This window comes from Tachyglossus aculeatus, chromosome 2 (assembly GCF_015852505.1).
Source record: "Tachyglossus aculeatus isolate mTacAcu1 chromosome 2, mTacAcu1.pri, whole genome shotgun sequence".
Taxonomy (NCBI): Eukaryota; Metazoa; Chordata; class Mammalia; order Monotremata; family Tachyglossidae; genus Tachyglossus; species Tachyglossus aculeatus.
The window spans coordinates 38994407-39019479 of NC_052067.1; the positions used below are offsets into that span (position 1 = coordinate 38994407).

General features: G+C 44.2%; 1 protein-coding gene across 4 annotated transcripts in view; it reads left to right on the forward strand.

Annotated features, from left to right (window-relative positions):
• TRAK1 (trafficking kinesin protein 1) overlaps positions 1–25073 on the forward strand; it is a 129397-nt gene that overhangs the window by 16439 nt on the left and 87885 nt on the right. For all 4 annotated transcript variants that reach the window (XM_038759302.1, XM_038759294.1, XM_038759241.1 and 1 more), the window contains exon 2: positions 15455–15649. The gene's annotated coding sequence lies outside the window, so the exon portion shown is untranslated. The remainder of the gene's footprint in view (positions 1–15454; positions 15650–25073) is intronic.

Genomic DNA, 25073 nt, shown 5'->3' on the forward strand with positions numbered 1-25073 from the left:
CCAAGGTGTAAAATGGGGACTAAATACCTGTTTTCCCTCTCCCTTAGACTGTGAGCTCCGTGGGTGAAGGGATGTGATTGTGTTGTATCTACCCCAGTGCTTGGCACCATGCTTGGAACACAGTAAGCACTTAACAAATACCACAATAACAATTATTATTATTACCAGTTATATGAGGCAGCTCCAGATTATAGATTGGGAAGAGGTAATCCCTTAGAAAATTCTGGAGTTACTATTCATTTGGAGTGGTAAGACCCATCTCCCCTCCCTTTGAGCCAGAGTTAGGAAGGGTCAGAATGATCAGGTGCCATTGAATTCCAGGATTCTGGAATAGCTGGCTAAAATTTGGCAGAGAAGAAGCGTGGTCTCACTGGGAAAGTTTCCCTATTGACACCAAATCTGTTTTTGGAGGACCAGATAGAATTTCAAGGAGGGGTGAGCTTTATGTATAACAATTACAATACACTGTTCCTGAACTTGATTTCTTTTACTAAGGATCTGGGTATGTGTGTCACTACTGCCTTTTATTTTGGTAAATTGAACGTTTCAGTGGTTTAGCTTTAAATCTGGTCTGGAAATATTAGAAACAGACCTTTGTTGTCTGCTGGCTTAAAACATTGTCATTTGGAGAAGAATGGAACTATTGTTTCTGGGGAGGAAAGATAAATTTAGAATCTGTGGGTCTCTTGTTCCACCATATGGTCTCCTGATTTTCTTGTCATTTTTCTGTGTTGCACAGACCAGTTCAGTAGACTTTTTGAATTTCACAAAGCTAAATGTCAATCTCCAGATGATAATTAGAAGAAAGAAATTAATGATGTCAGGTTGCTCAGTAGTCTTCACAGGTGTGATTTTGCTACGGATTTACTGAAACAGTCTGTTTTCAAAAACAATAATTACTTCCTTTGAACGTCTGCAATCTCATGTCTATAGGGTTTGCTTTCCACTTTGAAGACACATTGATCCCTCTCACTGGTCCTTCTTCTTTTGTCTCCTCACTGGACTCTCTGTCTCCAGCCTCCAGTTGGCACAAAATTCTGCAGTTTGGATCATTTTTCCAAAACACCATCTCCTTGTAATCAATGACTGTCCATTCCTCTCTTCATCAAACAAATTCCTGACCATTGGCTATTTAGACACCCCTTCAGCTCTCTCCATTTTACCTGCCCACTCTCTTCTACTACATCCCAGCTTCTACTCTTTTCCTCCCAGGCTCACCATTTCATTCTTAATTCTCCTGCTTCCTACCAGCTCACACCTTTCCTCCTGCCTTATACTCCCTATCACTCAATCGATGTTATGTATTAAGGACTTATTTTTTGCTGAACACTGTACTAAGTGCTTGGGAGAGTACAGTACAACAGAATTAGCAGATATGCCTCCTGTGCATAATGAGATTACAGTCTGGGGGGACAGACATTAATATGAATAAATAAATAAATTGTAATATATAATTGAAAGATGTGAGCATAAATGCTGTGGGGTTGGAGGTGGGGTGAATATCAAATAATGATTTGGTATTTGTTAAGCACTGGGATAGATACAAGGTAATCATGTTGTCCCACGTGGGGCTCACAGTCTTAATCCTCATTTTACAGATGAAGTAACTGAGGCACAGAGAAGTTAAGTGGCTTACCCAAGTCACGCAGCAGACAAGTGGTGGAGCCAGGATTAGAACCCACATCCTCTGATTCCCAAGCCCGTGCTCTTTCCACTAAGTCATGCTGCTTCTCAAGTGTCCAAAGGTCCCAGATCCGAGTGTGTAGACAGTGCGGAGGGAGAGCAAGCTGGGAATAGGGCTTAATTGGGGAAGGCCTCTTGGAGGAGATGTGACCTTAATAATGCTTTGAAAGTGGAGAGAGTGGTGGTCTGGCATATATAGAGGGGAGGGAGTTCTAGACCATGGGGGTATGTGGGAAAGGGGTTGGTGATGAGCTAGATGAGGTCAGGGCACGATGAATAAGCTGGAGCTAGAGGTGCGGAGTGTGTGGGCTGGGCCCTAGGAGGAGATTAGCGAGGTGAAGTAGGATGGGACGAGCTGAAAGAGTGTATTAAAGCCAATGGGTTTCCCCATATTCAAAGCCCTCCTGTATCCCACCTCCTTTAGGAAATGGTCCTGGATTAATTTTTCATCTTCCCCACTACCACCTCAGCATTTAGGCAATTGCAACCTACTGTGGCATTTTTTTTGTACCTATTGATTTACAATCTCTCCAGCTTCAAAGCCTTATTAAAATTGCGTCTCCTTTAAAAGGCCTTCCCCAATTAAGCCCTCTCCCTCCCTTTCTGAGTTGCCTATGCACTTGGAGCTGTACTCCTTAAACATTTGATAATCACACCACCCTCAGCCCCTCAGGGCTTACGTGCATATCTGTAACTTATTTATATTTCCTTTCTCCCCCTCTAGACTTTAAGCTCTTTTTGGGCAGTGAGTGTGTGTCTGTGAACTTTCCTGTATTATACTCTACCAAGTGTGTAATGCAGTGCTCTGCATACCGTAAGTGCTCAATAAATACTGGTGAATGATGGATTGATGGCTAGGGTAGAAAAAGAACAGTAAGGAGAGGAAACAAGTTGTGGGATCTAGGATGCCTGATAGAGGAACACAGAGAAAAGAGGCAGAGGATTTGCTCTGCTGGTGTGATTGAGTTTAAGTCCCATTTCCACTTCGAGATCCAATACTGGCTCAAGAACCAAAGAGCGGCTCATTTCTGTACCTCAGTCATCTTGTCTCAATCAATCAACCAATCAATCAATCGTATTTATTGAGCACTTACTGTGTGCAGAGCACTGTACTAAGCGCTTGGGAAGAACAAGTTGGCAACATATGGAGACAGTCCCTACCCAACAGTGGGCTCACAGTCTAGAAGGGGGAGACGGAGAACAAAACCAAACATACTAACAAAATAAGATAAATAGAATAGATATGTACAAGTAAGATGAATAAATAAATAGAGTAATAAATATGTACAAACATATATACATATATACAGGTGCTGTGGGGAAGGGAAGGAGGTAAGATGTGGGGGAAAACCTCTCTCCTATATTCTGCTCTTCGGGGAAGGCTGAAGACTGTCAGTGACACTGCTACTGATTCGTCCAAGCACCTGTGGAATAATTTTGGGAGAGCAACAGTGGGCCCTTTGATTTCCCTCCACTGAGGACTTTTTGGTTTTAATCAGTTAATGGTATTTATCTAACGCTTATTGTGGTGTGCAGGAACACTTGGGAAAGAATAATGAAATGAATGCTTTTCACGTGTAGAGTTGGCCTTCAGGGTGACGGTGATGCTGTCGACCGTGAGCCTGCATCTATGAGGGTAGAATTATAGAAAATGTGGGCAGATACCGGTCCTCTTTTTCTTTTTCATCACTTTATCTTGTTTCAGAGCCCTGTGATTCACTAGATGGCAGCATCTACTGCCGTGCCATTGTGTTAAGACTCTCTGACTTGAAATGCTCAGTGAAAAAATCATGGAAAACTTCTCCCCTCTAGGACGGGATTCAATTAGTGTTTCTGGGAAGATGTCGGAGAAATGCGCAAATTCCCCTCCAGACTCCTAGCTCATTGCGGGCAGAGAATGTGTCTACCAACTCTGTGTTGTACTGTCCCAAGAGTGCTCTGCGCATAGTGAAGCGCTCGTTAAATACGGTTGATGGATTCACTTTGCCAAAATTCCCTTTTCTGTCCCCAAAGAAAACTTTTGCTAATGGGCTTGCTAGCAAAAGGCTGCAGAGAAAGTGGGGAAGGAGGGCAACGTAATGGATCGTTCCCTTAGAAACACATCTTAATCTTTCATTTTGGTCTGTCTTATCCCATCTTAAGAGCATTACTATTTGTTCTGGTGATATGAGAGAAGCCATTTCTTAGCTAACCCCTACAGCCAACATAATATGGAGCAGGACCTTGTCTCCATACTTATTTATTCACTTGCGTATGTGTGTGCGCTTTTAACTAATTGTGTTCATTATCTTTTGCTTGCTGTGTTTCCTCTACTCTGTAAGTTCCTTGAGAGCAGAGACTGATGTTTTCCATAAATTTTATTAACATCTGCAGTATAGGCACTCAACAAATATCACCGATATAATTTTTTATACTATATAAGCGCTTACTATGTGCCTTCACTGTTCTCTGTGCTGGGCAGATACAGGTTAATCAGGCCAGATAATGTCCCTGTCCCACTTAGGGCTCACAGTCCAAGTAGAGGAAGAACAGGTTTTCAATCTCCATTTTGTGGTTGAGAAAACAGAAGCACAGAGAAGTTAAGTGATTTGCCCAAGGCCACACAGCAGGCTGATGGCGGAGCCAGGAGCGTTGGCTCCCATACCCGTGATTTATACATTAGGCCATGCTGCTTCCCAATATAATGAATATTAAATCATAACTCTTTCGTGGTAGGAGGCACTAGATGTCTCCATTTTGTAAAAAAAACTAGATGCAGTTGTTAATACAGTTTGCAGAATCAAATCTTTTGGCAGGGATTTGCAAATATGTTATTTCCAAATGCCACTTAATTGTTTGAGTGCCATAGAGCAGGGTAGGCGAGGGCCTTGAATCTTGATTCTTCCCTATGAACCAGCAGATCAATGCCTTACACTTCGGTTTTTCATCATAACATACATCCGTTCAGCTACTGACAGTAAGGCCACTGTAAAGGAGAGGGGCCATTTAGAATCTGAGTAGAGGGTCCTGGGAGCTTTATAACAGCAGGACTCGTATTAAGGATAAATAATATGCCGGTGAAATTGCCGTCAAAGCAAAAGAGTTGTTCATTCTTTATTAGATGTTTTCCCTGTGTTGGTTCTCATTGAAATCAATTAGCAAAGTCCATTCATTCAGTGGTTTTTATTGAGTGCTTACTACATGCAAAGCACAATACTAAGCACTTGGGAGAGTACAACAGAGTTAGCAGTTGTGTTCCGTGCCCCAAATGAGTTTACAGTCCAGAGAGGGAGACAAAATTTAATCACGAATGTGAATAAAAGAGCTGGAGTGTTTTTTTAGGGTTCTATTTTAGTCTTCTCCTGTAGCCTATGACCTCCGTTCCACATTTTTCTCCCCTCAGCAGGCTCAGGGCCGAATTCGATCAAAAGAGGAAAGAAAGTTGCAGTTCCAGTGGCTTCATTGGTCAAGCATGAGTAAAGCAGACATTGCACCCTTGTCCTCAAAAACATTTTTAGTAGGAATTTCTCCTGGCTTGTGAAGCTGGACTTAGAACTAGCTCTCTAGAGCAGAATTTCTTGGCCATTGGCGCTCTTCCATGTCTTCCATGATCTGAACACTCTTGTTCCCAAAGCTTTGCCATCTCCTTCGGTAGCAATTTTCCCTGTCCCACATAATATCAGATTCCTAGCTCTATTTTAAGTGACATCTGTGTTTTTGGGTTTTTTCGATAGCTCTTCTTTCATTTCAGCTTTGTGTTTGATGATCCAGATCCTCTTCTTTGCCTATTTTTAATGAGTGTTTTAAATAGAAGAATGAGATGTAAACTATATGCGACTGATGGGCTTCAAAGCAGGTTTTTGCTGCTCTTACAATACCTCTGCCTATTCCACCCACTTGTTTAGACCTTGTCTCCTGCCCCATTATAGCTTCTAAAATTTGACTGCAAGAGAAATCTGAGGAAGCTTTTAACTCAGAATTCTGGGGCATTTGGCAGATAGAGCTGACTTTTCCAGCCAAATTGTTTTCTTCAAGACTCAATTCAGGTGGGAGGGTCTCATTCCGGCCTAGAACAGGTGTTGGTTCCCCTCCCTCAGTGACCCTAATTATCCCTCTGGACTGTGCAGATAGTTGAGGATGGTGTGGAATTTATTGAGCACCAACCGGGCACAGTATTCATTCGTTCAGTCAGTCAGTCGTATTTATTGAGCGCTTACTGTGTGCAGAGCACTGTACTAAGCGCTTGGGAAGTACAAGTTGGCAACATATAGAGATGGTCCCTACCCAACAACGGGCTCACAGTCTAGAAGGGGGAGACAGACAACAAAACAAAACATGTGGACAGGTGTCAAGTCTTCAGAATAAATAGAAGTAAAGCAAGATGCATATCATTAACAAAATAAATAGAATAGTAAATATGTGCAAGTAAAATAGAGTAATGAAACTGTATAAACATATATACAGGTGCTGTGGGGAGGGGAAGGAGGTAGGGCGGGGGGGATGGGGAGGGGGAGAGGAAGGAGGGGGCTCAGTCTGGGAAGGCCTCCTGGAGGAGGTGAGCTCTCAGTAGGGCTTTGAAGGGAGGAAGAGAGCCAGCTTGGCGGATGGGCAGAGGGAGGGCATTCCAGGCCAGGGGGAGGATGTGGGCCGGGGGTCGATGGCGGGACAGGCGAGAACGAGGCACGGGGAGGAGATTAGCGGCGGAGGAGCGGAGGGTGCGGGCTGGGCTGCAGAAGGAGAGAAGGGGAGGTGAGGTAGGAGGGGGCGAGGGGATGGACAGCCTTGAAGCCCAGGGTGAGGAGTTTCTGCCTGATGCACAGATTGATTGGTAGCCACTGGAGATTTTTGAGGCGGGGAGTAACATGCCCAGAGCGTTTCTGCACAAAGATGATCCGGGCAGCGGCATGAAGTATCGATTGAAATGAGGAGAGACGCGAGGATGGGAGATCAGAGAGGAGGCTGATGCAGTAATCCAGTCGGGATAGGATGAGAGACTTGGGAAGTGCAGGATAAAGAAATGACACATTCCTGCCCACATGGAGCTCACACTCTAACACAGGAGTTGAACATAACATTTTTTTTTTTTTACAACTCGAGTGGTTAAAATAAATGGGTGCATGCGTGCACATGCACACACACAAAGTGTGTTTTAGCCTGAGAGAGTGGAGACGGCTGGGCAAAGCAGGAGAAGGCCAACAGGCTGACTGCCCCTTGGCTTTCAACCTAGTTTGCCCCGAGCCAGAGCTGGGGTGAAGAGGTTAGGGTCAGAGAGCCCATTTTGACCCCTGGAACTCATTTTTCCTGTTTGTGCTTCTTTGCAAATCCCAACCCCAGAAAAGTTCATCCGGAGGGGAGTATTTATTTGGGATAGGAAAGAACAGTGCTTTGCACATAGTAAGCGCTTAATAAATGCCATTATTATTATTATTATTAAGGGCAGTGTGTCTAGTGGGTAGAGCATGAGCTGGGAGTCAGAAGGACCTGGGTTCTAATCCCGGCTCCGTAGCTAATCTGCTATGTGACGTGGCTTCAGTTTACCTCATCTGTAAACTAGGAATTAAAATTGTGATCCCTATGTGGGACAGGGACTGCATCCAAACTGATTTGTATGTATCTACCCCAGTGCTTAACAAATGCTATTAAAAAAAAATGTGTATTGGAGGAAATTCAATTTTCCTGAAAAGCAGCAAGGCACAGAGGAAAGAGCATGGACCTGGGAATCAGGGGACCTGGGTTCTAGACCAAGCTCTGCCACTTACCTTCTGTGTAACCTTGGGCATGTCACCTCATTTCTGTGCCTCAGTTCCCTCATCTGCAAAATGGTAATTCAATACCTGTTTGACCTGATACTTTAGAATGTGAGCCCCATGTGAGACCTGATCATCTTGGATCTGCCCCAGTGCTTAGTACAGTTCTTGGCATATAGCAAGTGCTTAACAAATACCACAATTATCATTATTATTAGGATTTATGGGGGTCTCCGAGAAAAAGCATTCCCAATCTGGATAACAAATACCGCAATTATCATTATTATTAGGCTTTATGGGGGCCTCAGAGAAAAAGCATTCCCAATCTGGATAATCAGTGGTATTTATTGAGAGTTTATTATGTTCAGAGCACTGTACCAAGTGCTTAAAATGGTATTCGTTCACCGCTTACTTTGTGCCAGGCACTGTTCTAAACACTGGGGTGGATACAAAATAATCCGGTTGGATGCATTCAGTGTCCCACATGGGGCTCACAGTCTTAATCCCCATTTTACAGGCGAGGTAACAGGCACAGAGAAGTGGAGTTACTTGGCCAAGGTCACACAACAGACAAGTGTTAGAGCTGGAATTAGAACCCAGGTCCTCTGGCTCCCAGGCCTGTGCTCTTTCCACTGGGCCACACTTCTGTAAAGCCTGGGTGGTTTGCCCTCTGAGCAGTGGCAGTTGCAGCGCGATGTGTCAGGCAGAGGCAGACGGAGAAGCATTTATGCAGGGTGTCATACTTGTAACTGCGTGTTTCTAGCTGCCCCGATGGGTCACATGGGCATAACTCATCTCTGTCCATCCCAGAAAGGGAGCTGGACAAATGACAACTAGGATTTCTTTGCTCATGGAGCTTCCAGAAGTCTTTCTTTGTCATGATCTTTGTCAACTGCTGTTGGAAGCAACAGGGCTCGCGGACAGGCAATGCATCTACCAACTCTGTTCTAGTGTTCTCTCTTAATAATAATAATAATAATAATAATGATAATAATGATGGTATTTGTTAACTATGTGCAAAGCACTGTTCTAAATTCGGGGAGATTACAGGGTGGGCAGGTTGTCCCATGGGGGGCTCACAGTCTTAATCCCCATTTTACAGATGATGATGATGATATTTGTTAAGCGCTTACTATGTGCAAAGCATTGCTCTAAGAGCTGGGGAGGTTACAAGGTCATCAGGTTATCCCATGTGGGGCTCACAGTCTTAATCCCCATTTTACAGATGAGGTAAGTGAGGCACAGAGAAGTTAAGTGACTTGCCCAAAGTTGGCAGAGCTGGGATTTGAACCCATGACCTCTGATTCCAAAGCCTGTGCTCTTTCCACTGAGCCACGCTGCTTCTCCTATGCACCTTGTACAGTGCTCAGCACACAGTAAGTGCCCAGTATGATTGATTGCTCGATTGGTACCAAAATATTTCCAGCACCTGCAGTGGGAAGAGTCTTCTGTCTTTCTCAATCACAGAAGCCAGCTCTTATCCTGGGAATTCTCCTTTTCCCTCCCTGGCGAGCCTATCCTGTGACTAGGCTTCTGTGTCCGCAGATAGCTCAGCTAGTGCGATGTCCCTTCCTTGTTCCTTTTAGGTGTTTTGGTTGACTCTTCCCATAATGGCACCTATGATACGCCCCTACCTCCCTCCGTCCAGTGGCCCAAGTCTACCACTTTGGAATAATAATAATAATAATTGGCATTTGTTAAGCGCTTACTATGTGGAAAGCACCATTCTAAGCGCTGGGGAGGATACAGGGTGATCAGATTGTCCCACGTGGGGCTCATAGTCTTAATCCCCATTTTACAGATGAGGTAACAGGCCCAGAGAAGTTAAGTGACTTGCCCAAGATCACACAGCAGACATGTGGTGGAGTCGGGATTCGAACCCATGACCTCTGACTCCAAAGCCCAGGCTCTTTCCACTGAGCCACGCTGCTGGAAGGTTGGCTGTCCTCCCTTGCCCATGGTCCACAGCCCGTGCGTCTTAACTCTGAACACCGAGGATGTTTTCCGTCTCTTGTTCGTCTACTCTGCGCCCCTTTGATCGGGGTTCACCATGTCAGTGGCCTCACCTGGTGAATTCTGCCTCAAGTCCAGCCGAGGGCCGGCAATCATTTGGTGTCCCTCCCATGTCCCCCAGGCCCCCAGGGACCTTGATTTGACCTCAGGTTGCCTTGGGTGTCATATAGGCACTAGGCATTTAGGAGAAACTCCTGAAGAAATGGGATGCTGCTAGGAGTGGCCAGTTGTCCAGTGTTCAGCTGGCTTGTCCAGTTCCCCTACCAGATGTGTTTGTCGGGTTTTTATTTTTGGCACTAAGCCACTCTGCCATAATTGGTGTCATCTACTTCCAATTGTGGACACTGTACTGGACTTCCCACTGTCTCGGAGCCCCTGCACTTGTGTACACATTGCTAAAATCCATCCTTTCCTTTTCATCTGAACTGCACATTAATACAATCACTCTTCGTATCCCGCCTAGATTACTGTATCAGTCTCCTTGCTGACCTCCCAACCTACTGTCTCTCCCCACTCCAGTCCATACGTCACTCCACTGCCCGGATCATTTTTCTGCAGAAACGTTCAGGACACATCCTCCCTCTGCCCCCAACCACCCCTGCTAAAAAATCTCCAATGGTTGCCCCAGACTAAGCCCCACTTTTCCTCATCTCCCACTCCCTTCTGCATCACCCTGACTTGCTCTCTTTACTCTTCCCTCCCCTTCCCACTCCATTGCACTTCTATATATGTATATATCTCTATAAAATATTTCTATACATATTTTATTTATTTGTATTATTGTCTGTCTCCCCGCCCTAGACTGTGAGCTTGCTGTGAGCAGGGAATGTCACTGTTTATGACATCTGTAAAATTGTTTATTACCAAGTTCCTAGTACAGTACTCTGCACACAGTAAGCGTTTAATGAATACGATTGAATGAATGAATATTGTCTACTATTTTCCCTCCCTGTAATTTATTTTCCTGTCTGTCTCTCCCTGTAAACTGTAAGCTTCTTACGGACAGGTGTCACATCTACCAACTCTGTTTTGGACTCTCCCAAGTGCTTAGTACAGTGCTCTGCACAGAGTAAGTACTCACGAAGCAGCGTGGCTCAGTGGAAAGAGCCCGGGCTTTGGAGTCAGAGGTCATGGGTTCAAATCCTGGCTCCCCCACTTGTCAGCTGTGTGACTTTGGGCAAGTCACTTAACTTCTCTGCGCCTCAGTTACCTCATCTGTAAAGTGGGGATGAAGACTGTGAGACCCCTGTGGGACAACCTGATCAGCTTGTAACCTCCCCAGCGCTTAGAACAGTGCGTTGCACATAGTAAGCGCTTAATAAATGCTATCATTATTATCATTATTATTATTATACCATTGGTTATTATTATACCATTGGTTAATGGATTGATTGAAGGAATCTTCTTCCCTTTCTCCCCTGAAGAATACATTGCTGTCATACTGCAAGCCTGCATCAATCAGTCAGTGGTATTTACTGAACACTTACTGTGTGCAGAGCACCGTACTTATTGCTTGGGAGAGTAGCGCTTGGGAGAAGTAGCATGGTGCGGTGGATAGAACAAGGGCCTGGAAGTGATAAGGTCATGAGTTCTAATCCTACGCCTGCCACTTGTCTGCTGTGTGACCTTGAACAAGTCACTCTACTTCTCTGTGCCTGTTACCTCATCTATCAAATGGGGATTGAGACTGTGAGCCCCACATGGGACAGGAGCAGCGTGGCTCAGTGGAAAGAGCCCGGGCTTTGGAGTCAGAGGTCATGGGTTCATATCCCGGCTCCGCCAACTTTCAGCTGTGTGACTTTGGGCAAGTCACTTAACTTCTCCGGGCCCCAGTTCCCTCATCTGTAAAATGGGGATTAAAACTGTGAGCCCCCCATGGGACAACCTGATCACCTTGTAAGCTCCCCAGCACTTAGAACAGTGCTTTACACATAGTGAGCACTCAACAAATACCATTATTATTATTATTATTATTATTATTATTATTATCATTATTATTATTGTTGTATCCACCGCAGTGCTTAGTATAGTGCCTGGCACATAGTAAATGCTTAACAAATACCACAATTGTTATTATTATGGTAAAATAGAGTTGGTAGACACATTCCCTGAGCCCGTTGTTGGATAGGGACTGTCTCTATGTGTTGCCAACTTGGACTTCCCAGGCACTTAGTACAGTGCTCTGCACACAGTAATCTCTCAATAAATACGATTGAATGAATGAATGAATTCCCTGCCCACAAGCTTATGGTCTGTATCTTAGAAGCAGCCACTGAACCAACTCAGTTTGCTTGTATCTACCCCAATCAATCAATCAGTCAATCATATTTATTGAGCGCTTACTGTGTGCAAAGCACTGTACTAAGCGCTTGGGAATTACAAGTTGGCAACTTAGTACAGTGCCTGGCACATAGTAAAACACTTAACAAATACCATCGTTATTATTAGTGAAAAAGCAAATGCGAAAAAAGATAATTTGGTACCACCTTGCTTTGTGATACTTTATCTCCCCAAGCATCGCATATGTTAGCATAAGCTATATCTATTTGGTCCAGGAACTTGTTCAGTAAATAATTTGACCTTTCAGGTTTTGGATATGTGGAAGGGCAAATCAAACACCAGCCGTGTCTGACAGAGCTTTGCTCTGTACATAAGACACTTCCCCAGCTAATCATGTGCCAGCATGTGACATTCAGCTAGTCAGAAGGAACCAAAATAAAATGAAGAAAATGAAACAAAAAAAAAAAATACATAGTTTGTTAGCATTATGCTTTTTACAAGAAAATGTGTCTGCAAGTTTTCTGTCTGTTAGTGACAGAGACAGTCAGTGCTTTGGGGAGGCCATATTTAAGAGCGCTAAAGTGATGGAGCAGCTTGCCCGATTAGAAGCCTGGTTTTTCCGAATCTATGATTAACCAAGAAATTCAGACTGATGATCGCTCTTCACGCCTTCCAGTAGCACGTGTGTGCTAGTTTCGGAAGCCGCCGTACAGTGAATGGCTGTCTCTCTCAGTGGGGAGGAGGAAAGCAGAAAGATAATATTTAGCGGGGGAAGAAGAAAGGAACTGAGAAAATTGCTTGGTTGAAAGAACATGGAATTAGGAGTCTGGAGTTGTGGTTTTCCTACTTGATCTGAGACCTTGGGCAAGTTACTTAACCTCTGCCTGCTTCAGTTTCCTCGTCTGTAAAATAGGGATGCAGTATCTGTTCCCCCTCTATACCTGTGAGGGATAGGAACTGTCTGGTCTGCATATTTGGTATCTACCCTAGTGCTGAACACAGTGCTTGGCACATAGGAGATGCCTAATAAATACTACTAATTCATTCATTCATTCAATCGTATTTATTGAGTGCCTACTGTGTGCAGAGCACTGTACTAGGCGCTTGGGAAGTTCCAGTTGGCAACATATAGAGACGGTCCCTACCCAACAATGAGCTCACAGTCTAGAAGAAGAAGTCTGGTAGAATCAATCAATCGTATTTATTGAGCGCTTACTGTGTGCAGAGCACTGTACTAAGCGCTTGGGAAGTACAAGTTGGCAACATATAGAGACAGTCCCTACCCAACAGTGGGCTCACAGTCTAGAAGGGGGAGACAGTGAACAAAACCAAACATATTAACAAAATAAAATAAATAGAATAGATATGTACAAGTAAAATCAATAAATAAATAGAGTAACAAATACGTACAAACATATATACATATATACAGGTGCTGTGGGGAAGGGAAGGAGGTAAGATGGGGGGATGGAGAGGGGGACGAGAGGGAGAGGAAGGAAGGGGCTCAGTCTGGGAAGTAGAAGAAGTCTACTAATAATAATGTTGGTATTTAAGTGCTTACTATGTGCCAAGCACTGTTCTAAGTGCTGAGGAGGATACAAGATAATCAAGGTTGTCCCACGTGGGGCTCATAGTCTTAATCCCCATTTTACAAATGAGGAAACTGAGGCCCAGAGAAGTTAAGTGACTTGCCCAAAGTCACACAGCTGACAAGTGGCGGAGCCAGGATTAGAACCCATGACCTCTGACTCCCAAGCCCGTGCTCTTTCCTCTGAGCCACACTGCTACTAATATTATTGTGTTTTGTAGAAAGTAGTGTGCTGTTCATTTTGGGTCACATATTTAGCTCTGTTGAAGGGGTATTTGGTTGTAGAATTGGAGGGCAAGGGAAATAGCAAGCTTCCTAGTTTAGCCTGTTTGTGTCACATCTGTCCTGGGAAGCCCTTTTCAGCAAGAGATAAAAGCCCAGTGCAGATTTTAAATTTGTTATTTTAGAAATGCCAAATTTCAGTCATTGTGACATTTCCCATGTTAGGTAGAGTCAGCCACTTTAAGATGGGAGTTGTGTTTATTGCTTGGCAGATGGTCATATTTATTCTTAAGCTTCTTCCTTTCTCATGTAAGTTTCCACCCGGCTTTCAGAATATTTTACACTCAAAGCTGCAGCTTACTGATTTTCTGAAAATTAGTATCGTAGACCAAATTACCCCTGTAAATGGATAGCCATCCTTTTTGCTGGACTTGTCAGTATTGAGGTAGCAATGCAAGATCCAGGGAGTGTATTTGAAAGGCAGTTTATTCATGGTGAAGAGCACTGCGATGGCTTAGGAAGGTTGTAGAATCTCCTGCAGAAAATATAATAATAAAAATAATAATAATTGTGGTATTTAAGTGCTTACTATGTGCCAGGAACTATACTAAGTGCCGGGATGAATAAAAGCAAATCTGGTTAACAGAGCCCCTGTCCACATCGGGGCTCACAGTCTTTCTCCCCATTTTACAGATGAGGTAACAGGCACAGAGAAGTAGAGTCACTTGCCCAAGGCCACACAGCAGATAAATGGCAGAACTGGGATTAGAACCCAGGACTTCTGCCTTCCATCTTTGCCAAATCATCTTGTTGCTGACCTATAACATTCTGCAGAATCCTACCCAAGGGAAGAGACTCTCGGGGGAGTCTGTTTGATTCATTCAGTGGTAGTTATTGAGTGCTTATTGCATGCAGAGCACTGTATTTAAGTGCTTCAGAGTTGTTAGACATGTTTTCTTCTCACAAGGAGCTTGCATTCTAGAGAGGGCTTGCTATCACTCAGACAAGTGTCCTTTGGAGTCAATCTTGCCCATTAGCCCTGAGTTCTTGTAATTATGTCTTTAAAATTCAGGGTTTAGTATGGGTTCTTGTTGGGCAAGGTTATGTAGTGATCTGACTAGTAGAATCAACTAAGGCCATCATTTTGTTGAGGTGACATGATTCAGTGGGACGGTGAGAGACTAAAACTTAGATCTCTGATCTGGAGCAAATTTCTGTTTCTCATTTGGATACTTGAATCAACTATAGTCACAGTTTTGAGGGCATTTTGGGAAGAACTCTCTCTCCCCTCAGCACCTACATCATCATCATCATCATCATCAATCGTATTTATTGAGCACTTACTATGTGCAGAGCACTGTACTAAGTGCTTGGAAAGTACAAATTGGCAACATCTAGAGACAGTCCCTACCCAACAGTGGGCTCACAGTCTAAAAGGGGGAGACAAAACCAAAACCAAACATACTAACAAAATAAAATAAATAGAATAGATATGTACACCTACATGCATGTCTTTATACGCCAGTGCTTCCCCTATCTGTATTTTAGTGTCTTTCTCCTTCTAGATCGTAAGCTCCTTTAAGGGCAGGGATCGTGTCTGTTCATTGATTCATTCAATTGTATTTATTGAGCGTTTACTGCACTGTACTAAGCATTTATTGTACTTTCCCAAGCACGTTGTCCAGTAGTCTGCACAGAGTAAATGCTCAATGAATACTATTGATTGTTTGAAATGTATAGTTGAAGGGCTCATAGAAATGTTTTGTCAGTCATCCCAAGCAAGCTGACCTCTTGTTTTCCGCTCAATCCCCAGCCTGGTACACTGGGAGAAACGAGCTGGATGGCGAAGCTTATGCCAGGGGCTCACCGATCTACCAGGCCCTCCCTGACGTGCCTCTGTTTTGAGGCATTAACGACACGGTTGTGGCTCTTCTCTTGTCAGATGTGTGCAACAGTACCGACCTTCCGGAAGTTGAAATCATCAGCCTGCTGGAGGAACAGCTCCCTCATTACAAGCTAAGGGCCGATACGATCTACGGTTATGACCACGACGACTGGCTGCACACTCCCCTCATCTCTCCCGATGCCACCATCGACTTAACCACCGAACAGATAGAAGAGACGCTGAAATACTTCCGTGAGTCATCCCTCCTTTTTGGCCGGGCCATCGTGGCTTTTCCCCCGCCGGTCCCAGACTCCCACCGAGGAGACATGCTCCTCTTGGAAGAATAGACGGGGTGTTCAGACAGGAAACACGACCTCTGTGTGAGGGGTTGGTGATGAAATGGATAAAGGGACATGTGCGTTGAGTGTAAAATTCCAGGAATATTCCTTACTTTGACTGGTCCCAGTGGAGGGTGTTGGGGCAGGAGGTGGGAGCTAGAATGTTATGGATGCAGCGAGGATATGGATTTTTTGGATCCGCATGGAAGAGGACCGTTGAAGATATTTGGTTCCACAGTCAGACCGAGGCTGTCATGGGAATTCCTTTGACCTGCTAGCCGGAAATTGGCTCATCTGGAAGGCAATAATAATTTTGATATTGGTTACGCACATGCTACTATATGTCAAGCGCTGTGGTAAGTACTGGGACAGATACAAGCTAATCAGTTTGGATCCGGTCCCACATGGGGCTTGCAGTCTAAGTAGAAGGGGGAACAGGTGTTGAATCCCCATTCTGCAGTTGAGTAAACTGAGGCACAGAGATTTTAAGTGACTTGCCCAAGGTCACTCACCAGGCAAGTGGCCGAGCCGGGATTAGAACCCAGGGCCTCAGTCCCAGGCCTGTGGTCTTTCCGCTTGGTCACGGCTATGTCAAAGCGATGGCGCTGTTCCTGAGCATTTGAATATGACAAACAGTTAACCTGGCATAGTTTGGGGAAACCAGAGTACGACCCTGGATGGATTTGGGTTAAGAACCATGGGATGAGTAAGGGTGGACCATCCAAACCTGTCTACTTTTCCCTGAAATAATTCATCATAAATCTACTATCCACCAGTCAGTCCATCAGTGGTATTTACTGAGCACTTACTGGGGGCAGAGCACTGTACTAAGCGCTTGGGAAAATACAAGACAGTAGAGTAAGCACAATTCCTGCGCACAAGGACAGCCACAAGCATGGGCCTGGAAGCCAGAAGGACCTGGGTTCTAATCCTTGCTCCGCCACGTGACCTTGAGCAAGACACTTAACTTCTCCTTGCCTCGGTTTATCTCATCTGTAAAATGGGGATTACGACTGTGAGTCCCACTGGGACATAGACTGTGTCCTACCTGATTAGCTTGTATCTACTCCAGCGCTTAGTACCACTGCCTGGCACATCGTTAGGGCTTAACAAATACCATTAAAAATAAAAAACATTTTCTCATTACATTCCCAACTTTCAAGAATCCACTTTGGGGCATGCAGGAATTCAGTCAAGTCTGAGCACTTCTCCAAGCTGCCATTGGTCTTTCTGAGTAGTGCCAGATAATAGTAATAATAATAATAATGGCATTTATTAAGCGCTTACTATGTGCAAAGCACTGTTCTAATCACCAGAGTCAATTTGCCAAGCTAGGTTTAGCTCTCTGCTGCTTCCTCATTCACCATTCTTGGCTTCCACAGGCTATGCTTACCTAATACTGGGTAGAGATTGTGGGGAAGAAAGCTAGATTGGTGTGGATGCCCCTGTCTGGTGATGGTGTTCATGGGTGGTGCAGGACTTCTCTGGTTGTGTTCCTTTTCGTTAATGGCCCAGGAAAAGATTCCTCTGTTATCTGTAAATTCGGCTCTTTCAACCACACCCTAATATCTTCCTCTCAAAAACCAAAGCTCTGTTTACCATATGTCACTCCAAAATAAAATCTATGCCTACAACAAAAACCCCTGTGTCTCAACAGCTGTGGTGATCTGTTGAGTAACACTCTCCCTGAAAGTTTCTTCTCTTCTGGTCAATAAATTCCTCCATCTGGAAACAGGGCAGGAGATTCTGAAACAGATATATATTCCAGGCTCTGCCCTATCTTTTGTGGAAACAAAAATTGGGGCTTTTCTCTTCAGCTTCTTAGAAGGAAGTTGCTTTTCATTGTGATACATTTCTTCTAAAATCCATCTCTTTTTCCCAACTCACATTTTCCAAGCCAGGAACTTTCAGAAAAGAAACCTCCGAAGAGATGGAAAGTCCATATATGTTTATTCATGCATACGTGTGTGTATCCATATACCCAACACACGTGATTGTGCTGTGGAGCTTTGTTTCAATGGTCAGTGGCTTTAAAAAAACACTGTTTCTGAGAATCCATTTTTGAATAAATTGGGTCTTTAGGTCCCTTGGGTAGAAGGAGTTTACAGTGTCTGCATTTCCTCTTGGATATGCCAGGTGTGTACAAGCTCACGCTCTCTCTCTCTCTCGTGTTCATTCTCTCTGTCTCTCTGTCTCTCAGAGCTTCTGGAGGGTCTTGTGTTCAGCACTTTCTGCTGGCCCACCCCAAGTGCTAGTTAGTGGACCTGCTTTTTTAACTAACCAACCACTCCCTTTCTCCAACCTTCTAACAAAGCCTTCATTGTACCTAGTTATCCCTCATATTTGAAGCTGAAGTCACTGTCCTTTGTTTACTTTTGGGTGTGGTGTGGCTGCAAAGGCAGATGCAGAACAGGTCACTCAATCAATCTAGGTATTTATTGAGCAATTACTGAGTACAGAGCACTGCAGTGAGCACTAGGGAACGTACAATCCACGATTCCTGATGTCAAGGACCTTACAGTCTAGTGGTCATGCCGCCTTTCCCACACCATGAGTGCACATACGGCCTGACTGTCCTAAGCCAAACGCACGTTTGCTGTTTGTGGTGCCATAAATGAGCTGAAAGAGGGAACGGGTGGGGAGGGGAGTGCCACTGTGTGAACTGGGCTGAGTGACCATTGGTCATTGGAGTCAGTCAGACGTAGCTTGTGGTTTTCCATCCCAAGCCTGAAAAGCACAAAGTAAAGCAAAAAAAAAAAAGCCAAAATGCCCCAAAAGTCACTTCTACCCTAAAACATTTATTTTTGACACGGCTACCTGAATCGTCCAATCTAATACTTGCTGCTCTAGAAACGAGTCATAGTTAGGCTCTTGGGCACCAGTTAAAATCAAAGAAAGAACTTCCATCTGCCCTTTCCACCTAAGTCAAAAGCCCGCGAGGACGCCCCTTCAATAAATGCCTCCCATACTGAACATGCCATTTCCTTTTGCCGTCATTTTGTACTTCCCAAGCGCTTAGTACAGTGCTCTGCACACAGTAAGCGCTCAATAAATACGATTGATGATGATGATGATGACTGTGGCCCTGGCCCAGTGTCATGGAGCTCAATTCCAGCAAAACCTTCCTGACACCCAGCCCCAAGGAATGCCAACAAATAAATCTGGTAAACAGGTTTCCAGGGTGCAAAAAGAGCTAATTGAGTTTCCTTTTCTTGCTGACTGTAAGGGTTGGGCTTCACAGTATGATTTGTAACTCCAGTGCAGTGCTAAACCTCAGCAAGCCCTGTAATGAAGAGATTTAATTACCAAGAGGTACCTGGGATGTCTAGGACCATTTTTTCCAGCGAGTGGAAGACATTGAACATTAAATTGAAGGTGCTTTTCTGCTTTACAAACCAGATATTATGTGTAGCAGAGAACACCTTAATGGCATCAAGAAATGCTTTTTAGAAGTCCTTCCAAATGGCAAGGATGCAGGATCCTATAAAATGGCTGAGTATATGAAACCGGAATCCAGTTTACTCTCTCTCCCCATCTCGCCTTGTTAAATCTCCCAATGCCTTTTCTCCCCAAAGTGTTGCTTATTGAATATATATATATATTTGAATATATATATTTGAATATATATATTCGGCCCACAGTAAGCACTCAGTAAATACAATGGACTGACTGGCCTGAGAGCAGCAGTGTTTGTGTGGGGGTGCACTTGATACAGTGCTCTGCACACTGTAAACACACAATAAATACGATTGACTGGCTGCCCAGTAGGTCTGTGGGTGGTCAGTGGGTAGTGAGCTGCCTACTTGGTGGATCCCAGGGCTTCCAGGTAGGGGCAAGGCAAGCAGGTACATGGCTCCTTCCCAGAGGCTTTGGGGCAGGAGTGAGGGAGATGCTTGTACCTTGCCCCTAATTATACCCAGCCCCGATGCCAAGTGAAGACCAAAGCGGTAGTGGTTGAAGAAGAGGAGGTTAGCCTCATTTTCTACCCACTGCTTGTCCTGCTGCTTTCTCTGTCCTCTTCCTGTCCTACCTCTTTCCTCTTTCCTCTCCCTCTCCCCACTCCGCAAAGCTCCACCTCCAGCTCTAACTGGAAAGTCGTTGCCTTCAAGGTTTTCTTCCCCAAACAAATATGTTATTAAATAGCTCGAACCTGGTTTTCTGCTGCCAACTTGCTTACATTGCCACCCAATGAATGATGGAAAAGGCCATCTTTTAGACTGTGAGCCCACTGCTGGGTAGGGACTGTCTCTATATGTTGCCAACTTGTACTTCCCAAGCGCTTAGTACAGTGCTCTGCACACAGTAAGGGCTCAATAAATACGATTGATGATGATGAAAAGGCTGACATAAAGTACTATGATGTGACATCTCCTAATTAAATATAACTCCACAAACATAGTACCACTTTGGGGAATTTAGAGACAGCTTGGTGTTAAACCTGCAGGTTGTCTGGTAGTCGGGCCAGCTCTAGACAGTACGGGATGTAAGGAACCACCCTCGGGGCACTGTGGTGGAGTGAGGAAAGGGCAGCCCGGTGTGATGGCAGATGGCAGAAATAAGGGCTTCATGTCTCTAGCATGGTGGCATCGGGGTTGTGTATGTTGCACAGGATGGAACCGGTGCATTAGCAGGGCAGACATCAGACCAGAACTGTCCTCAGTTCTGAGGGCAGAAGAGAGTTTGAAGCAGCACGGCCGAGCAGATAGATCATCATTCTGGGAGTCAGAAGGACTTGGGTTCTAATCCTGGCTCGGCCACTTGTCTGCTTTGTGACTTGGGCCAGTCAATTTTTGTCAGTCTGAGTTACCTCATCTGTAAAAGGGGGATTAAGATTGTGAGCCCCATGTGGGACATAGACTGTGCCTAACCTGATTAGCGTGTATATACCCCAGCACTTAGTACAGTGCCTGGCACGTAGTAAGTGCTTTAGCAAATACTATTAAAAAACAAACGAGCAGGGAACTCAATCAAGGAGAAGAAGGAGAAGTCCGGCAGAAGTAGCATGGCTTAGTGGATAGAACATGGGCTTTGTAGTCAGAAGGATTTGGGTTTTAATCCCAGCTCTGCCGCTAATCTGCTGAGTGACTTGGGAAAGTCACTTAACTTCTCCGTGCCTCAGTTTCCTCATCTATAAAATGGGAATTAAGACTGTGAGCCTCATGTGTCGCATGAACTGTATCTAACGTGATTAGCTTGTATCATCCCAGCACTTAGTATTGTGCCTGGCACATAGTAAGCCCTTAAATACCATGAAACAATTATTCTGCAAAATATCACGTGTGACGTCATGTGGAATTGAAGGAGATGTAAATTTTTCCCCACCTCAGGTCAGTTAGTTTTCTTGAAGCCACCCCAGTTGGTAGTTTTTCTCTCCAGGACTGAATTCCCCCATAATGTTGGTGTCATTGGACAGTAACTAGCAGAAAAGGTGAACATTCATATGTGACTTAGGGAACAGACCACCTGTGTAGTTTTCTGGAAAGAATATTCTTTAACAGTGTTTAGGAGAAAGGTATCAAATTGGTCACCCCCTTGATGAAATAGCTTCAGAGAAGTTCAATTGAAAAGGACCACAGATGATGACTAGAAGAGTGAAGGCCAAAACTTGCAACATTAGAGAAGATTATTTACGGTGTTGATTGTTAGCTGTTTAGCTTGCACCTACCCCAGCGCTTAGACCAGTGCCTGGCATGTAGTAAACACTCAACAAATACCACAAATATTATTATTATTATTCATCCAGAATCCTGAGTCATATCCTTACATCTTTGCTTCCCAAGAATCTGGCTCTGTAAACTGGACTTGGCTTTAGCCAAGTGACACAGATTTACTCATTGCCTCTAAAAATACCCCCCAAACTGAAATGGAGACGAATCCCACTCAATTCTCTGAAGGGAGTTGCTTTTAGAAAATTAATTTAGTTGTTATTTCTTATGTTCGTAAGTGGCCTTTTTAGAGTGAAAATAAAATCTGGAGATGGTTCTACTCCAGGAGAAACATGTTTCTCAGTTGGCAGCTCTGGGTTCAAGTTATGGATTAATGGACTGCTTTAGCACACTTGTTATGGTGATTCTGCATCATTACTCGCTTAGTTTTGTTTCCTGAGTTGAAATAGAGCTTTTCCTTTGAATGATATTCCTGCCAAAAAAGAAAAGTACCAAAAGAAAGGTTGATGTTCACATTTCTTTACTCATTTGAAACTCAGCTGTGTAGTAATTAGAAGAGCTGAATCTCCCTCCCTCTGGAGTCTCATGGATTTTTCCAGCTGGTTTCGGGATCACCATGAGAAATTCATATTCTGTTAATTTGGCTTTTTGTTATTCCTTGGCTTATATTAATTCCAGTATTTAAGTAAAGAGCACACACACACATAATTTTTCAGCTGATTTTAAGTAATTCTGCTACTTTCAGCAATGGTGAATGCTGACAGGTTAATATATTTTAGGACTTTTTCTGAAATTCAGCAAACTCTTGGCAAGGATTGCAGTGAATTCAGTATTCTCGAGTACTTTTGCATGCTCAAATACCCATAGCACTTAGGTACATGTGGACTTTTCACCTCTCTCTCCATCTAGATTGTATACTCTTGTGGGCAGGGAATGTGTCTGGTATGTTGTACTCTCCCAAGCACTTAATACAGTGCTCTGCACACATTAAGCATTCAATAAATGCGATTGATTGACTGCAAAAGTGCATATGCAAGTGAGGTCCTGCTATAGTGGCCCAAAGGTCTCTAACATCGCTCACATGAATCATTTACAGAATTCCTCTGGACTTAGCCCCTTCCCGGATCACACTTCCTCTGATTGTCCAGGTACCCACAGGGGATCAACCAAGCTTTGTGCTCATGGCCAGACTCTACTAAATCATCATTTTCCAATGAAGAAAACAGTTTTTAGCAGAGAACTAAATTAGGGTCATTGGCTTTAAGGACATTTCTTGGTGCTTAAAGTGCATGTACCATCCCACCATTCCACCTGGAGCTGCTCTGAAAGATGGTAGCTCTGGTAGACTGTAAGCTCATTGCAGGCAGGAAACGGGTCTACCAACTCTCTAGAATTGTACTCACCCAAGTGCTTGGTACAGTGCTCTGCACATTGTAAACACGCAGTAAATACCGTCGATGATAGTGCAGATTTTCAAAGGGACTCCCCTGGGGAATGTAAAGAGCCTTGCCCGTGGAGTATATTAACATAAGTATTATTATTATCAATAATAATAAAGTTCTGGGGTAGATTCAAAATGATCACGTTGGAAACAGTCCCTGTTGCCCAGAGGACTCACTGTGTAAGTAGGAGTAGAACAGTATTGAAGCCCCATTTTACAGATGAGGAAACCAAAAGCACAGAGAAGTGAAGTGACTTTCCCAAGGTTACCCAGCAGGCAAACGATCAGAACCCAGGTCCTCTGACTTCTAGGCCTGTGCTCTTTCCACTAAGCCATGCTGCTTCTCTCATATTTTTCAAGGAGTCGTACTCTAAGCATTTTTTTAGCAGCATTTTCTCTCATGCGAGACCCGGAAAATTTTAGATGTACAAGGCAGATCCTAAAAATACGAAGGCACTGTGTAGGACAACTTGAAGTGAGAGTTTCCTAAAAACAATTATGAATTACATGCCTTTTCCAAGCCATCAGTGATGTTGCTATGTGGGAAGCAGCAAAAGCAATGAGAGTTCTTGAATCTGAGGTTTATTTTCAGTACAGTGCTTGGCACACAGTAAGTGGCTTAACAAATATCACGTATAAAATATAGTCAGTCGAGGTGGGCCACTCTGCAGTGGTATCGGAGAGGGGGTGGGCGGTGGCTACCGACGGACTTCCATTTCTGGGTCTTTGGTGGGCTCCAGGGGTCTTGTGAAGTCTCCTGTCTCCCCTGCACTCAAGAGCCATGTATTATCACTTCAAGTCAACCTGTCCCTGTCCCAGAAACAATCCAGTCAAGATCAGAAATTCTAAAAGAGTTCTTCTGAGAGTGCTCATCCTCATCTGGCCCTCAGGGAATTTATGTTTAAAACAAATAAGCAGCGTGGCTTAGTGGGTAGAGCACAGATTTGGAAGTCACAAAGACCTGGGTTCTTAATCCAGCTCCGCCACTTGCCTGCCTTGTGATCTTGGGCACTTGGCTTCTGTTTGTTACCTCATCTGTAAAATGGGGATTAAGTCTGTGACCCCATATGGGACGCGGACTATGTCCAACCTGATTAACTTGTATCTACCCCCAACACTCAGTACAGTGCCTGGTACATAGTAAGTGCTTAATAAATGCCATTTAAAAAATAGTCTGTGAAGCCAGAGCTAGAATTAAGAAGCACCTTTGGGGTAGAACCTGTCTGCCTTTTGTGTCACTAGGCATCGTGAAATGTAGAATTAAGGTCCATACGGATTTACTTTCATTTCATTTTTTTCTGGTTGCTTAAAAGGGTGTAATAGATTTACCCTTTAGCTGTCAAGTGGAATTATTGTCAAGATATAATTCTGTGAAATATGAAAGATGAGTGACTTGTATGTGAAGATCTCTAAGGTGGTGGTGCCTCAAATTCATTGCGTAAAATTCATTGCATAACTTCAAATGTAATATAAGGATTCAAGTCACCTAGGAGATGGATGAATTGGGCCAATTTCTAAAAATTGGAGTTCTGTTAAATTTGCTGCTTCGCTCCATTTACTGTTGTTCTAGCATTCCTTCCCCATTCCAGCCCCCATGAAACTGAATAATGTAAAGTTTAGCGGTGAAGAGTAGGCTGAGGGTAAAGGGATCGTTTTGGTCCCCAGAAATAGCTTAGGCAGTGAGTGACATTTGGTTCCCCACAGAAGGTGTGGGACTGTCTACTTGGCATGCACTTTCAATGAGTGTGGCCTCCAGCTTCGTTAGAGAACATCAGCTCGCCCTGAGGAAAGGTTGCTGGGCCATTGGCTACTCAGCCCCATAGCCATCTCTTGGACATGCGGAAAAGGAGGTACTGGACAAGAGTTTGACCTGAGCTTTTCTTTCCCCACCCCCCATTTTCCAGTGTGGATAACAGCTGCTGCCTCATTCTCCCCTCGCCAACTGGGTGGGCAGTGCCAAAAGTGGCAGGAGGATAAATAATTGCTAACTATTTGCCTGACTGCCCTGTAGCCTCTCTGCTGATCTCCACCCACAGCCGCTCAGCAGTAATGCTTTTAGACTGTGAGCCCACTGTTGGGTAGGGACTGTCTCTATATGTTGCCAATTTGTACTTCCCAAGCGCTTAGTACAGTGCTCTGCACATAGTAAGCGCTCAATAAATACGATTGATGATGATAATGCCCAGTCACACCAGTCATACGCCAGGACCTCACACCTAGCCTGTTGTTAT